Source organism: Ctenopharyngodon idella, chromosome 11 (assembly GCF_019924925.1).
Source record: "Ctenopharyngodon idella isolate HZGC_01 chromosome 11, HZGC01, whole genome shotgun sequence".
NCBI classification, from domain to species: Eukaryota; Metazoa; Chordata; class Actinopteri; order Cypriniformes; family Xenocyprididae; genus Ctenopharyngodon; species Ctenopharyngodon idella.
The window spans coordinates 5,062,865-5,080,025 of record NC_067230.1 but is presented as its reverse complement, the minus strand read 5'-3'; the positions used below and the strand labels follow the sequence as shown (position 1 = coordinate 5,080,025).

General features: G+C 36.9%; 1 protein-coding gene across 2 annotated transcripts in view; it reads right to left on the bottom strand.

Moving 5' to 3' along the window:
- The window catches only part of LOC127522764 (inactive N-acetylated-alpha-linked acidic dipeptidase-like protein 2), a 317,380-nt gene that overhangs the window by 172,044 nt on the left and 128,175 nt on the right, over positions 1-17,161 (bottom strand). The gene's annotated exons all lie outside the window — the stretch shown is intronic.

Here is a 17,161-nt window from a genome sequence, read left to right as displayed (position 1 = left end):
TTAAAAGCAGCATATGTGATACATGTTCAGTCAGATTTCTGTGCTGACTAAAATACCACACAATAAATATAATCCATATAGGATAAATAACCATTAATTAGATCCTCGGAATGTGCCCTTGAGGACTGGCTTATAAAAACCTTTAACGTCGCTTTCCCGCAAACAGAAAATAAAATTATTACATTATTGCATTTTTGTGAGATCTAATTAGCAGAGCCCAGCAGCTCCACAGAACTTTAATAAAGATGATTAAGAAACGCACCCTGCCATGAGATCGTTGTATGATAAATAAACAGCTTTTATGGCATACCTGAGATTTCTCTGCAGAACAAATCCTCTATGACCATTTTTAGTGTGGAAGGTTCACACGTGCAAATGATTTGCATATTTCCCTCTTTTAAAGTTATAAGGAAAAAAAGAAATATAAAACAACTGCCATTGGAAAATAATGGAAATCAAATAATCTCATTAAAGTACAAGGAAATAAAACAGTTTTTCTCACCCCACACGCATTGCGCATCAACCAGAATTGCTAAATACAGTGACGATTAACATCTGTGAATCAGAAATGAAGAAAAAAAGCGAAAAGTCTTTAGTTTGTTAATACCATCAGACTGTTGTCATGTGAATGTAATAAATGCATGTTGGCCTGGAGCACGTTGGCTGGGTGCAGTGGCTCGGCAACTGTTAATATGACAAGCCAGCGATTCGGCTGACATAGAAGAGCAATGAAAAATGGATATACAATCTGTTTGTTGCTGGCAAAGGCCCACCGGTCCCTTGTTTCTCTCATCTCTGTAAGGACAACTATGCCCTGCTATGTGGCACAACGAAAACTTGGTTGATAAAAAAAAAAAAAAAAGATCTTGCTCTTTTTCAGCAACCTTGTGACCACCTTATTAAGACTATACCACCAAAAACCTGACTCACTGGGGACAGGGAGTGATGATTCTATTAGGATGACCTTTAACCTGTGTTTCCCCCGGGCAGCTGTAATCCCAAAGAGGGTAATCAGTAGAGAACTGTAAATCCAATGTGTCCATTTTCTGAACCAGACATCTCTCAATCACCCAGTGAGGATTTAATGGGGTGATGAGAGTAGGGCTGTCAACTTCAGGAAAGTAATGGACACTGATTTCATAAGATAAATGTCACTGTAGTGACCTTTATCTTGGACCACCAAACAGTGCTCCTGTGACATTCTTACCTTAGAATGGTAGAATGGAGGATTCTGTTAAAGGCTTGGCAATCTTCAGATATTGTCATGCATTTGAAAAACAAAAAGTTATTAAAGGGTTGTTGCAAAGGGTTTAAAATTTGGTTTACTCACCCTCAGGTCATTCTAAACACATAAGACTTTTGTTCATCTTCAAAACAAAAATGAGGATATTTTTAATATTCTCTTACAGTTTTTCCATTCATTAAAAGTCTAAAAACAAACAGATAAATAATCCAAAACAAAAAAGTAAAACAATAAAACCTTGATTAAAGTGCAATCCTCTGAGACAAGTTGAATGAGGCACAAGACATACATTAAAAATAGGGCACAAAAGTGATGTTTTGATGGTGCAGGAGGAAAAATCATTAGAATGACGTTTGAGATTTAAAGGGTTAGTTCACCCAAAAATGAAATTTCTGTCATTAATTACTCACTAACATGTCGTTCCACACCCGTAAGACCTTCATTTGTCTTTGGAACATAAATTAAGATATTTTGATGAAATCCGAGAGGTTTTTTTTTTTTATAACCATCGTTACGGTTTCAATGTCCAGATAGGTACTAAAGAGATCATTAAAACCGTCGACGTGACTACAGTGGTTCAACCTTAATGTTATGAAGCGACAGGAATACTTTTGTGCACAAAAACAAAACAAAAATAACGACTTTATTCAACAATTTTTCCTCTTCCCTGTCAGTCTGTTAAGCAGTTGGCCCAGTGCTGCGTTTCCGTGTTTACGTTCGAACGCCGGCTCATTATTGTCCGGCTCCTGCGTCAGCATCACACGAATGCCTCGTGCTGCTCACGTGAAGAGGTGTCGGCCAGTACTGAATCTACTCATTTCGTTGTTTTCAACGGAGGATAAAAAAGCCTCTCGGATTTCATCAAAATATCTTAATTTGTGTTCCGAAGATGAACGAAGGTCTTACGGGTGTGGAACGACATGAGGGTGAGTAATAAATGACAACAAATTTCATTTTTGGGTGAACTAACCCTTTAAGTAAACCACTGAAGCAAGGAGACAACTGAAAACATTAAGACCAAAAACAAAATGCTAAGCAGTCACAGTGTAGCCTCTAGCTAAGTATGTGTGTAAAAAGGATAGTCACTGCTTGACTGCATTAACTGCTAAAATGTTGTAAAAATACTAAAGTGTCACACACCATTATGCACAAATTTAGTTTGTACCTAGTCAAATTATAACTCTAGAATATTGTAATTGTACATAAATATTTTAAGATGAACAGACACACAGTTTAGCTTTTAAGTGCTTTTAGTGCATTTTAAACATTTTAATTAACATCAGCAAATCCAGTGAAAATGTGGACTAATGAAATGCACTAGAATCTGTTTCTAAGCTCTTTGGTTATTTTTGTTTCTCACTGTTAATAATAATTTCTAATGGTTTATTACCTTTTTTTTTTTTTGCTGAATTGTGTGCTCATGTGGCAGTGGTAAATTAAATGTTCATCTAGGCCATCAATTATTTGTTCATTTTGATGTTCTGCATGTTTTATTTGAACCTGAATTTGGCAAATTTGTAGACGAGCTGCTGACTCAGCATAGTAAAATGAATTGCTCTATTAAAAGTATTTGTTTATAAAAGAAAAAGGCCAGTTTTTAATCAAATGACAACAAGTAGCATAGCATATCCATTTAATTAAAAAGGGTGAAATTAAAGAAAAACCCAGCTGTCTTTTCCCTGGTGGAAAATCCAGTAGGTCAAGTTGGTTTATGGAACATGGTAGCTGATGAAACAGCTAGTGACCAGCTTGAATCCAGATAATTAACTGCTTTCTTTATGTATTTGGTGCACTGTGTATATTATTTAGCAAGAAAGTCTGTCTGGTCTGCTGATTCAGTATAAAACGTCACAGTATTGAGTATTAAAAATTAAGCTGCAGATTTTACATCAGTGTCTCTCCTCCCAGGTATACAGTCATTCATGGAGGCAAATAACACACACACACACACACACACACACACACACACACACACACACACACACATACGTATGTGCCTTCGTTTCTGTCAGGTCAAACCATACATAGCCCCTGTTCTCTAACACTGTTACGACTTGACAAGACAGACAGGCATCAGACAAAAGGTCAGAGCCGTGGGGCAGCAGACAGCTGAGTGGAAGTGATGTGTCCTGCAGGTGGCTTTGAAAGAAACTCCCCCACAGAATCTCTTAAATAGCCTAAAACCAACTGCTCACACGGGTCCACAAACAGACCGGTCAACAACACTCAAGCAAGCTCCCTGCAGGCCCCAGACTTTACAGAGGAGCTCAATAATACCTGGAGAAAGTTATTCATTAGCATTTATGTTCCTCTCAATGGCAGTTGCTCAGTTGGTGTGTGACCCCTTAGAACTACGCAACCTGCTCGCTGCCATCTTTCATCATAAGTGCTGAAGAAAATGTGAGTGCTGCTTGATGTGAGGATGCTGTGGCCACCAGGTTTAGTTAGATTATTAGTTACGGTGTTGTGTGAAGGACTAAGCTAATCTTGTGCACACTGTAAACTCTAACGCTCAAAATAATGAATTGGTTTGAGTAGGACAAACTTAAATTAAACAAATTAGTTCAGTCAAATTAACTTTGAGTATTTAGCACTTTCTTTTTCTTTCAAGTTCACAGAACTGATATATTTTAAGTAAACTGAACTGTTTCATTGTTTTGAGTTTTATGAACTTATTTCTTTTAATTTAGATGAACTTAAGTTTAACTGAAACTGGCTGAGATTTCTATTTCCCAGCATGCTTTGGACATAGCTCACAAAAGGGCTGCTGCGTCCCAATTTGCATACTATCCATCCTAAATAGTATTCAAAAATAGAATTAGCATGTCCCAATTTGTAGTATGTTGAAATGAGTATTCCAAAGATAACCGGATGGTCTACTTTTTCCGGTTAGAATCCGAAGTGCAGATCCGTACACACTCTTAATGGCTAATATTGTCCAAACCCATTGCGCTGTGGACGAGGATTCGATTAGAACTACAAACATGAATAAAAAGTGTTAAAAAACTACAAACATGATGGCTGTGCGAGACCGACGGTTAAGCAGAGCGGTTAAGATAAAGGGGTTTGAGTGATTAATAATCAGTATCTATCCTGACGAAAAATATTTATTCAATGTTATCTACATTATATTTCATCTACAACAGGATTGTGAACTTTTATACCGACGTGTTTGGTCATTGACTTTTAAATGCATCATTATGCAAACTTGAGCTAGGAGAGTTCTCCGTATATAACAGTACATTACTGGCAGATCAACGTGATACATTTCTCTCCGAAATGGTAGGAAATTAAATTGAATTGTATGTGGAGGATTTTAACTGTGACAAGATGATTGACAGGGTAGTTTAAACGGTGACATGATGCAAGTAACTAAGGGACAGAGCGTCCGTTAAAGACGCAATTATGACGAAGTAGTATGTCCCAAAGCTTGCATACTCTTCTGCTACACACTCAAAAGTATGTACTTTTTCTTCACAAAAACAGTACATACTTTTAGGATGTAGTATAAGTAGGCGAATTGGGATGCAGCAGGAGTGTTTTGTTATGCTAAATTAGAAGAGTTTCTGTTAATGTGGGTTTTTGGAGAGTTACCATGATGGTGACAAGTGATGCATGCGGTTTGGTTTGAGAAATGCTTTATATTGATGTGCTCATTCAGCAAGCGCTATACCATGCTATTGTTAACATGTTAGCAAATTAGCAAGTTAGCCTTTTCTGAATTAGCCTGTTATAGCTAGCTATGTTTACACTAATAACATTGAGGTTACATGAAAATTTTAAGTTAAATTTATGAATCAGTGTACTCAAACATTTCAAGTTAAGAACATTTGAAATGTATGAGTACAAAATAAAAATCTGCTAGTTCTGCTTACTTAAATTTTGAATTTCTTAACTTAAAAATTTTGAGGCAACTGATTGCCTCAAATATTTTGTGTTTTGGCAACTTATTCGGGTTTACAGTGCATATATGTATGATTTTCACATGGTGGACAATAAAACAGTTGAAAATAAGCCTTTTATCTATTTTATACTGTAGATGTGACTCCTATTTCGTTGTAAGTCTTCTGGCTTTTTTTCATCTGTTTTATTGTCCACCATAAAAAAATCACACATTTAGTACGTTTAATCCATAGTTTCCTCATATCGAGGAAATTGCATTTGTGAGTCTAAAGGCTCTTGTTCTGCATGTCTGATTCAACAAACACTGACGCAGAACCAGGCAGAATGTCTCTCTGGTGCTCAGATATGGTCTGTCATTACATACGCTGGCAAATACTACACTCTTCAACCAAGATTTATACCCCTAACTCGCATTACACAGACACACACATTCACACACCCACAGACGAACACCTGCGTAAACAGATGTTTCACAGCAAGAGAACTGGTGCAATTCCAAAAAGTTATTTTTGAAAACCTCCACTCACAAACATCAACATTTAGTCAAGGACAATTGATTCGCTCTCACTAAACAAACTGCAATTACCACGAAAGTGTGTAATCACAGCAGGATCAAAAAAGATATCTCAGTGAGTTCATTTCCATTGCACTTTGAAGTTTTTACGGAAGCCTGAGGGTCAAGGCTTCAATATGAAATCTGTTTAATTCACACAAATAACAAATAATCGGCTGAGTAATGTCAATGGTTCATTTTTATAAACATTCCAACAGTCAAAATTCCACTTGAAGTCTGCAACAACAATTTGGAATAGACGGGAAACATGTTGTGTGATACAAGCGTCAAACTGACATTAATTTGATATGAAGGTCGTAAAAGGGAAAGAGATAACTTCATGTTGTTGAAAACATTATACTGTTATCTGGGTGCTATATCCTGTGCACTTCTCTTTATCAGAGATCTGTGGCCACAGCTAAATAAAGAGGTAAGTATAGTGATGACATTGCCCCGGGCTGATCTGGGGAGGCTCTCCTTATCAGAACACTGCATATCTGATCGCTGTTTCTGACTGCAGGAAAAGCACAAAAACAAATGATAAAAAAAAAAAAAAAAAAAGTTTCTTAGATGTTCTTGTGGGTGGGGAAGGTACACAAAAGGAAATATATTTAGTTAGGGTGATAGCGGGTCTAGAGCTTCTATATATCAGTTTTAATATCAGTTTAAATTATTCTGATAAACCTACAAAACTAGGGTTGCCACCAAATAAGTTCTGACAGTCAGGAGGAAATTCACTAAGACTGAGTCGCACCTAAAGATAGCAACAATTTTTTTTTGCTTAGGTTTAGTACATGATTCATTTAAAAACTGTGAAAATCAGGTAATGGCACATTTCATGCATTCCCTACAAACTGAACACATGACCATGTTATTGCCATGCCTATTGTTTAAGCCAAATAACTTTTTTTCATGCCACGGACCCCCAAATATGATGATTCCCTCATGAGACACTCCTAAAATGTAAAGACAGATATATATTTTCATGTACAAATAATCATTTATACTGTGGAAAAAAAAAAATCTTTAAAAAAAACTTTTTTTTCTCTCCTGTATTAGGGTACTGCTGTATGTTTAAATTTTAAGAGAAATATAAAACCATATTTCTGACAATACAATAAAATAAATGTGATTAATCTCATGATGTTAACGTCTGTTCTGGGTTTGTGTTTTTGTGTGAGTTGTGATCTTGTTTCCTGTTCAGGTGTATGTGTTAGTTCATGTTTCCTTTTAGTTGCCATGGTTTTTTATTTGCCCTCATGTGTTACACCTGTGTCTAGTTAATTATTTCGTTTTGTCCCTAGTGTTCCTTTGTGCATATATACATTATTATATGTGTTTCTACAACAGTTCTTTCTATTTCTCGAATCTGATTGGCTGAGAGGTCTTTCCAGCCATGCAATATTCAACCAATATCGTCATGGGAACTGTTTCACCGTTTGAATCACTCCGCTGTCAGCATTGTCACAGCGAGTGTCATGGCGGACGAGCAAACCCAACACATTTTTATAGATATTACTGTTATTTTGTAACAGAATAAGAGTTTTTTTTTAGGCAAGAATATAGTTGTTTAGACCTCAAACATGCAATTTATATGTAAACATAGTGCCTATTTGAAAATTTGTTTAGACGCTTTTGGAGATGTGAGCTCTAGGCCGTCAGCGACCGTTCAGCGCTCAGAGAACAGCTTCATATTGGCCAGTCCATCGGGAATTTGCCGCTGGCTATTATGCATATAGTGTTTAAACATGGGGTATAATTCGTTTTAGGTATATCAAACGGGCAATCTTTGGTCTTATTAATCTATTACTTGTTCCAGAGCTAATAGATTTGGTATTTACATTGAATGAAATCCTGTACTAACTAGAGCGCTGCTTTTGTATGTTTGACTGAACTGTCTTCATGTGTTTATTTCCTATTTTACTTCTTATACTGTTATAATGGCTATTGTTATTAATTTAAATATTAGTGTTCAATAAATAATATTTTATATAAATAACATGCTGTATTTTTTGGTATTGAGAAAAAGTCCATTAGTGATTTCGACTTCAGTGAAAGTTACATTAATATGCCATGAGATGGCGGCAAAGACTTCTTTATGAATGAGTCAGTCAGTCACAAAGACTTTTATATTGAAATGGACTGAAACAAGGACGTTGTTTTTACTTTAAACATCTTACGAGATACAACTGACAAATGCATTGACTAGCACTGTCATGGGAATGTCTTAAATGTTAAAAGGACAAAGATAAAAGATATAGCTTTCCTCAGCGGACATTCAAACTGATTTTGTGATTATGAATATAAGATTGATCTGAAGAATATCAGCTAGATGCAGGTATTACTCGCTCAGGCGATCTGTTAAACTGTCAACTTGAGATTACACACTTGTGCTGTCGAACTGTTGTATAAACGCAATATCACACCCGTAGTTGTGCGATATGTTTCCATTTGTTTCAACTTCTTGCTGACACACGGTAATTTGGTAAACTTTTATTTTTAAAACTTTTAAATTTTAACTTTTATTATTATTATTATTATAAATACATTTAAAAAAAAAAAAAAATCAGTTGCAAATAGAACTGAGTGTTGTGAATAGCACACAATCTATAATGAGCCTAATTTACATACAGGTGGCGTGTTTGTGCTGAAATAAATGACAACTTGGTAGTTAGCATTTCAGGGCCTTTAACAGATACAATATAGAGGCAACTTTTTAGTGAATTTCCCTCTCAGACTTCACTAATTTACATTTATGTAGCATGATAATGAAGCAGTTGCACTCTGTCAGGGTCACTGTGGGTGCAGAACTTGTGGAGGCCAGCATGAATTATGGGATATTTGCCTGCATGTGGCATCCATTTGGAGCCTGTGTGTCACCTTCCTCCTTAATAACTCCCACGACCTGTAGAGAGTCACTTTGGTAATCCTCTGATAAATCAGTGTTAAATGTCATGCGCCTTACAAGCAGAGGGTGGTTGAGAGTGTCTGTGACTTCTGATGGCCCACAATGCTTTATTACACCTCCTCACACACTCCATGTCACAAAAATTAACTTTAAACGTTTTTTGGAGGGGGCTAGAAACGCTTTGGTTTAGGCCACATGCTGAGGCTCATTCGCACTGCTGCTCCAGACATGAAAATTTTAAAAAGTTCATTACTTAAAATAGCTGTTCCCCTGCCAGGCTGCCAGCCATCAAGATATGAAGGAAATCAACTGCACTGTAGTGCCAGAGATGTGAGGAAATGTGAGAGGGTGGGCTTATTATCTAATTTAATAAGTGCAGAAAGCCGCTAACCAATCATTTCTGTTTTCTCAGGTTATTTGTGTATTGTGACTGAAAAAGATTTTGATTCTTTCAGAGCAATTTTACAAATTGGTCCAAATGCTTCATCCCTCACAAAAATGATTTTTCCTATTCACGTAGAACATTCAGCCATGTTGTTTCTGCCCATCAAATATACTTTTTTGATTAGTGTTAAAAATGAAAAAGCTTTCTGTTGCTGTGGTTAACAGTCCCCAGAACTCACACCATCAGCACTGTCTGGGGGGGGGACAGGGGTACAAGCACTGACTGAAAAATTGCCACTTCTGATTGGCTGGCTTCACACAACTTCTGAGTAAAGCAATTTGAGTAGTATTTTTACTATTTGAATAACTTATCGCAAAACGAGTACCCGAATATTTGACTAGTCATGCACACCCCAAGTTTACTTATTGTGCTAAGAAGAAAATGGGCTCATATAATGAGCATTTTGAGCAAGTTTGCAAGGTTAGTGGCTGTATATTGCATTGTTTTCAATGTCTATGAAATAAAGTTATGTTTTTCCGTTTAAATCAAGATTCTGTGTAGACTTCTGTGCGAATAATCCGACGTAATCAAACAGAATTAACCATCTCTACTGGAAAGAATTGGAGTGTCTACACATATTTTCAGGTATCTTTAACCGATTGACTGAATTGACACACCACCATTTCAATTCATCCCCCTCCATCCCCAAATGCTGAAAATATAGCTAGAAGCAAGAAAGATATAAGCTTAATTTGTACTAATATTAGGACATAATCAGACTTCAGCTTCAGTTCTTAGCCATTTGTGTTTTTTTGCTCATGGTAAGTAGAGACAGCGGCACCGTGGTCTTTGAATACTAGCGCATGACTTTAATGGCCATTGCGATCAGGACAGGATGCGCAATGTAACCGCACGACACCAGAACATCACCATATTTTTTAAAACTTCTGGATAATGATATAATGTAATTTGTGTGTGAACTCCATTCATGAGAGTAGCATATTTAATCTACAAGAAATGTGTAGATTTGAACGCATTCTGTTCACTTCAAAAAGAGTGTGTAGGCACAGTGTGTGCACATACTTATGCCATATATTGTTTATACTGTAAATCCCAATATGTGTTTAACAAGATTTAAAGATCAGGCCTTTCTGGTCAGCCCAAATGTATTTTGTATTACATGTAGGAATTAAATGAAGAATGACAGATAGACATAAATATTAATGTCAAATGGTCTCTTACACTCTAAGTGGGCAGTTCTTGAGCAGCAGTAAGGACCTATGAAATAATCAGGTTTGAGTTTTGGACCTGGAACAACATTTCAACCCTTAACCCAACCTTAAAATCAAACAAGTATACATACTTTGGTAAATCAATCGTTGCGCCTTGACGGATAAAAACCAGGAAGATGTCAAGAAATCCTGAACAGTCATCAAGATGAGATTTTTCTTCTTTGCCTTTAAGAGGTTTGTAAAAGAGGCAGAAAGCACCCAGAAGGACCAAGACAAGAGAACGTTGTAGACCACTGTTATTTCACAGCTGACTACACTTAGAAAAGGATCAAACCTGCTAGGTGAAAACAAGTGAAAGCCACAACTACGAAGCATAATTCAGCTGTCCATTTGAGTTTAACTCCACCTTTAACACGGGGAGACCAGCATCCTATTTTCCGGGAAGTGACAATGGGAAGAGGTTACAGTGCTACTTATTAGATGGCTGTTGTAGCGCACAGTTATTAATATTGATTTCCTCCTCAGGGAATATCAATTTTGTTCAGCCGCTGCATACATATCGTAATGATGGGACTTAGCCTTCAGAGAAAGGCCTGTTGCAGAGTCAGCAAACTGCAAGGGAAACAAAGACATACTCTTATATAAACAAGATAATGTTGCAGCACAATCATCCAGCCTGATACACACACACACAACGCTTGTGACAAATCCACACCGGCTATATCTCTGTGTTCCCTTATTGCATTTCCTCTTTACACGCAATCATTCGCAACAGCAAACATGCAATTATTGATACTTCTGTCACACAATAATAGCATTGTTCTGTCTCGAGAATGGGACATGTTGACACCCAATTGTATCATTATTCAATTCCCATGGTGTTTCCCGACAGAAGTAATGCAGGCGACAGCAATTCTTAAAGTTGGGCGCAATATTCCCAAGACGGTGTGCAGCGCTATTTATTCAAAAGCATTCAATCATAATGTCATGGGTGTTATAGTATGCGTTATTTCTCGAGGTTTCCAGAATGAGAGGTATTCCATATTTTCCTTACAGATGAGGGCAGTTTATCTCACTTTATGAAAATCATTCTGAGGGGAGAATTTTATCATATGGAGGAAAGGTGATAACTGCTCTGTGGAGGCTGGAGGTTATGATTAGTTGTGGTATTTACTTGTGGCTATACATGTGTCTGTGTGTATTATATTTTAAGAGATAAAGTGATATTATAAAACTTTTTTTTTTAATCACAATTACAAAAAAGGCACATGGGTAGCATACTCAGAAATACCAAAAGCAATATCTAGTACTATATCTAGTTCAGTCATGAAACTCTAGAGGGCACAGGCTGATAGGTCCTTTACATGCAGTCTGCACATAATCACATCATTACTGCATGACACAAGTTGATTGGTCTCTGCTGATCTTGCAGCCAATGAGATTGCTTGCTCAACTTTTAAACAGTTCAGTGTTTACATCAAGCTAGTCCTGTGAATCAGAGTTCCTGTGAAACCCTCCAGCTCCACCGGCCTAGATCTGTTACGGAATTTATGCGTGTCTATTTATGAAGCAGCAGCAGCAGCATATCTTACATGCTCCCAGCAGCATGTCTGTGTATCTATTTGCAGTAGCAAGTCCATGCTTGCTCTACAGCAGCAATAATCAACAGCAGCAGCAGCAGCGTAGCAGATCTAGTCCGCCAAGACCAAATATATTAACATTGCCATATTCAATAATATGCTAAAACTTCAGAGAATTGTCATGATTGAAATAGTAATATATACTATTGAATATATTGTGTATGAATTTATATAGTAATAAGTGAATGGGGTGCATAAGAATTGTAAACATTAAGATTAATTAAATTTCACTTAATTAAATTTTACATTTCACTTGTTTGCAATGGGTTTTTTAAGACAATCACCTGTCACCTGCAGGTCTCATGTCCTTGTGAAACCATAGTTAACATGACGTAATTGCCCTTAACTAACATACAAGTTTAAAAACATAAAAATACCTCACAACAACTGCAACACAGTCTTTAACCAAGGTAACGTTAGCCAGAAATCTGTTAACAAGGCAGGCAACGCTGGTTGACAACACTAATCCTCAAATATCAGCAGGTTTTTATCTTTTAAAAACAACATTGCTGTAACTACATTCACATGTCGGTGTATTACATAAATATTGTAAACCGATGCATTTATTGACTACAAATTACCAAAAATCATGGTTCTGTCTCTCTAACCCTATCTTTTCGAAGCACTTCCTGGAACTATCTGAAGTCTACTCAAATCACGTGACGATCAAGCATTTTGAACTTCTGTTGTCGCAACTCTCTCTCTCTCTCTCTATGGCTCTGGTTTAGTTCACAATCACAGCTTCTCAAAGTTTCTGTTTAAATTTCATTAAGATGCGAAACATCCTTTTAACATGCCCTCATGACCTCAACCTTAGTTTTTATGAGTGTCTATTCCACATTTTAGATGGATATAATGATTTCTAAAAGCAGCCCTTTGTTCTGTTTCATTAATGACTGGCACCCCACCAGCAATGCTAATATGACTTAAGTTGCATTGATTAATGGATGATTGCACATATAAATTCAATTGGGCTGAGACCCAAAACAGATTTGATTCTCTAGTGCCTGTATTAGGTTTTCCACAGTCCTCCAACAAGAGTAAAATGTGCTAACTCCTACATAGAAACTACAGTACAAATAAATACAAGGCAAGTGATTAAAATATGTGGGGGGAAAATCACTTTATGGACTGGATAAATCATTTTCTTTTATATATTACTAAAGTCATTACACAAATGAAAAAAAAAAAAAGTCCATCTGCATCATGTATAATTCAAGTTTATTTACTAATGCATCAGAATGTAACAACAAACAAGTCTTTGGGCCTGTCCCAGTCCTCACACTTTGTCTTGGCCACTTGAGAGTGGGCAGAAAGTATGTGTGCAAGCCTGTCCCAGGTCGGGAAAAAATGCCAAAGCTCAGTGCCAAAATTTCTTTCATGTAAGTAGACCAGTGGTCAATTGCAAAGACCGCAAGTGTGGATATTGGGACAGGCCCAGCATCTTTACCTACAATGCTCTGCCTGTCTAATTACTGTGCTTTTACCCCTAATGACTGAAATGAAAATTGAAAATGATGAATCTCGACCCGAGATGAAAGCTGCATCACTGTCTTCACAGAGACTCAGCTGGACTTCCTCTATGGCATGGTCCTAAATCTGACCTACATCTAGTACCCTATATCTAAACAGTCCTGGATAAGAATGTGTACGATACGAATTACTTCCAGTAATTAAGAGTGAGTGTCAACAGGAGATAAAGAGCACCATTAGAGAGACGTGAACAGTGGGAAACACACTTCTTCTTCATGGGATTTTAGGCTAATCTCGTTTTACTGGAACTGTTCTTCCCCCGCACTCACCTTTGATGTGTAAATTATGCCAGAATCGAAGAAATAAACATGGTCACAAGCCAAAAGAAAATGGAGGCTTTGGCAGAGCATATATTTTTTTGGGAAAACAAATGGCATGAGTACAGAATTTCTGCTTCATCATGATTGAATGTTACTTAAAAGGGATGATTTTCAGCACCAGCACAATGGCTGTAGCAGTTAGAATGTGTCTCCTAGTGGCACCTCCAGAAAATGTTTTATGGGGTGGCCAGATGGGGACAATAATAAAAAATCATAGGGTGGCACATCAAAAAGACTATAGCGTCGCTGAATCTTAGGATATGCAACTGCAGTCTGAAGTTCTGACAAATATCTGCATGTAGTCTTATTACATTCCCACTTTACATGCGATCATTATTCAACAGCAAACATGTAATTATTCATACTTTTGTCACACAATAATAGAATTGTCAATCTTGAAAATGAAACATGTTGACATTCAATTATAGGTGGTGATTTGCAAATGGAATTTACACAAATTTATCACAAATAATAGTAAGTTTATTTGCCTGACAATTGATAAACTATAATGTACTGTCAATATAATAAATGTAAAAAGATATGAAATATTTTTTCACCTTAGAGTGATTCTATACAGATGCTGGTTGAAGTGCTCAGATTTTTTTTTTAAATAAAATATATATTCATATGACCCGTGCTGGCAAAACAAATCGGAATGCGCACTAGCTAATTTCGAGCTACAGGCAAAACAAGTGAAAAATGTACATTTTGGTCAAAATTTAGGTTTTTACAAAAATGAGTTCATGAAGCCCTCGTCTAGTGATCCCAATGCTCCAAATAGCAATAAAACATCTAAAATTATCTTTATTTGTACGTTTTCTGAGAGGAGTACTTTTCCTTTGACCATGAAAAATGGCATTTTTCCTCTGCCCATTTCTCGACAAGTTTGGTATCGTTTTAAAGCGCAACATTCCAACTTTGTGAATATTCATAGCGAATTCTCGAATCTGAACCAATGAAATGTGAACTAAACTTATGCTGATGTAAACAAAAAGATCTTACTTGCGCTGACTGACATCCGAAGCGTGCGCACAAAGACACCTCAGACAGCGCGCGATCCCGATATACACAGAATAACAGTATTTCAAAAAATCTGTCTTGGCAAGTATTCACGCAAACATTATCTGTTATGTCTTAAAGGGTTCACCCAAAAATTAAAATGATGTCATTTATTACTCACCCTCATGTCGTTCTACACCCGTGAGACCTTCGTTAATCTTCGGAACACAAATTAAGAGATTTTTTATAAAAGATCCAGAAAGGTACTAAAGACATATTTAAAACAGTTCATGTGAGTAAAAGGGTTCTACCATAATATTTTAAAGCGACGAGAATACTTTTTGTGCGGCAAAAAAACAAAACGACTTTTCAACATTATCTAGTGACGGCCAATTTCAAAACACTGCTTCGAAGCTTTATGAATCGTTTGTTTCAAATCAGTGGTTCGGATCAAAACAAAAGTGATTCGAAACAAAAGATTCGTAAAGCTTCAAAGCAGCGTTTGGAAATCGCCCATCACTAGATATTGTTGAAAAGTCACTATTTTGTTGCACAAAAAGTATTCTCGTCACTTTATAATATTAAGGTAGAACCACTGTACTCACATGAACTGTTTTCAATATGTCTTTAGTAGCTTTCTGGATCTTGATAAGTTCAATGACATGGCTGGCAATGGAGGCCTCACTGAGCCATCGGATTTCATCAAAAATATCTTAATATGTGTTCCGAAGATGAACGAAGGTCTTACGAGTGTAGAACAACATGAGGGTGAGTAATAAATGACATGATTTTAATTTTTGGATGAACTAACCCTTTAAGTTAACATTTGGTTAACTGTTGGGGAAAAGCATCTGATGTGTAATAATATATTAGATCCATGTGGTAGAGTAGGTCTTAATATAGCTATAGGCTGTCTGTTTCAATAATGTTAATCAAACAATTGTGGAATCATGGAAAAAAGTTGAATATATATTTTAAATATGATGGTATTACCAGGGATTTTAAGGTATGGTTGCTAGGTGATTTTGTTTTGGAACCTTCAGAAAACGTTCACTCGATTTTTATCAAAATTGACTTTGCTGACTCTATCGACTTCAAACAGGTGTAGCTCAGTCATTTTTTGTCAGATTCCAACAACTGATTTACAGTTAACTCATTTTTGAAAATTTGCTCATTGCAACTAATTTTGTCAGCATGGGTCACACACACACACACACACATACACACACACACACACACACACACACACACACACACACATATATACACACGTATATATATATATACACACACAGATACACGTGTCCTGATTTTTTTCCCCCCAATGAGCTTATTAGAATGTGTATTGAAGCAGTTAGCAAAGGTCTTCAAAAGTTTTTCCAGGGCTCCATCTCAGACAGTCTGAAGGGAGACCTCAGCTTAACATGAGGGACAAAGAGATTTACAGTGAGATTTGGAGTTTAATTCAACTAGCGATCCCATCTTCTTTAATCTCTGCACACCACAGAGCTTTCTCTTATAGGGATGGTTTCCACAGTCGACTGAAACAATTTCTGCTTCATCTAAATAGTAAATAATTAAATTATCCTCACACATATTCTTATTTCCTCAAGCTTCAGTGTGAATATTAAGAGGCTGCATGAATGTGAGGTAAATAAAGCCATCAAAATGTTTAGACTTCTCGCATTTGCAGCCTCGGCGCATTGTAATATCGCCTGCTCTTCCCTGCTCGAAAAAGGATCTGAGATGAGCTGTTGGCGCTGCAGTCTGAAATATAAATGTGACAAAATAAATTATAAATTGACACTACCGCAAAGCCTGTTTCAGGAGTCAGGCGGTTTTGGTTCAGAGGAAACCGAGTTATCTTTTTTGACACGAATATACATGCTCGCCATGATCCGTGCTCCAAAAACAATGTGTTATCGCTTGAGGTTTGTCTGCATTTAATTTTAACATCAGTACCTGCTTGCGACTTTAGTCTGCCTGTCAGAGACTACACAGCTGGGCTCAGAGTGAACAAGGCAGCTTTGTCACTATGGGAATAAGCTGTGCACAACTTTGGCTGTAGGACTGCTTTTTCAAAGATGAAGGTCCCAAAGAGCCTGTCCCAGGAAACACTGTCCCTGCATCTGCTTCCTCAGTATGGTTCACTTCTCCTCACAGGCTGGAACGCCCTTGAAGTTTCAGTCTGATTCCTCACCTCACCTGTCTATTAAAAGATCTCGATCCCCCTGTACAACTTTATAGTATTCAGCTCCCTGACATACCTTCTCTTATCAGCCAATAATGCACACGTATTGTATATATGGTGTGTGTGTGTGTGTGTTCAGAGCTAGTGGTGCATTAAATGAATATATTATAAAACTTAAAATGTTTAATGTAATATTTTGTGAAAAAAAAAAACACTAATTATGACCAGTAATTGTGTCTGTGATGATTTTGATT